General features: G+C 63.3%; 1 protein-coding gene across 1 annotated transcript in view; it reads left to right on the top strand.

Annotated features, from left to right (window-relative positions):
* Window positions 1-763, top strand: part of LOC113210928 (uncharacterized) — a 239,936-nt gene that overhangs the window by 188,387 nt on the left and 50,786 nt on the right. The window lies entirely within an intron of this gene.

Here is a 763-nt window from a genome sequence, read left to right as displayed (position 1 = left end):
GAGGGACTCGGGGTGGGCCCCTTTATGAGCGTGAGGGCTTCACACCCTGTTGTTTCGCCAGCAGCAGCAGCGGCAGCGGCGGCAGCGGCGGCAGCGGCGGCAGCGGCGGCAGCTCCTCTCTTTGAAAGAAGGGTGCAGCCCGAGGTGCAGCCACCAGTGTGGAGGGTCGGTGCGTTATGGGTACACGAGAAGGTGAGGCGAGAGCTGGGACGCACAGGCAAAGGTATAGCGTGTTGCAAGCGCCGTTAAAACGTATTATTTTGTAATCGTCTGTGTACTACTACTGCGGTGGAATGGGATGTGAGGGAGGGAGGACCTGCTGCCTCTGAACGCTCCGGCCCGCGTGCGGGCCCTGGCAGGCTGGCGCGTGGGAGATGTGATGGAGGGTGAGCGGGGTGGACTGCTGCCTCTGAACTCTCCCGCCGCCCGCGCGCGGGCCCTGGCAGGCTGGGCGCGAAGGGAGATTTTCTTCTTAATTGAAGCGGACAACTGGCGCTCGCGCTGCTCGCCGCCGCCTGCGCTGCTGCCGACTCCACTCGGCTTCACTCGGACGCGTCTGCTGCCTGTGACGATAAAGGTCTCCGACACCCCAACCCACACTGCCCCGTCACCGCACTCCCCACCCAACCCCAGTTGGTCAGGAGGACGACGTCCGAGTCCTGATCAAAACCTCCGCCCTCATTATCATGGCAACAAGTGTCCGGGCCCGACCACCCTCAACGGTAGTAATTACTGTGCTGCTGGGGCAGGTGAGGAAGAGGAA

The sequence above is a fragment of the Frankliniella occidentalis genome, unplaced genomic scaffold, assembly GCF_000697945.3.
Source record: "Frankliniella occidentalis isolate FOCC.00 unplaced genomic scaffold, Focc_3.1 Scaffold53, whole genome shotgun sequence".
NCBI classification, from domain to species: Eukaryota; Metazoa; Arthropoda; class Insecta; order Thysanoptera; family Thripidae; genus Frankliniella; species Frankliniella occidentalis.
The sequence above is the reverse complement of the archived record's forward strand: the minus strand, read 5'-3'. Positions and strand labels throughout refer to the sequence as shown.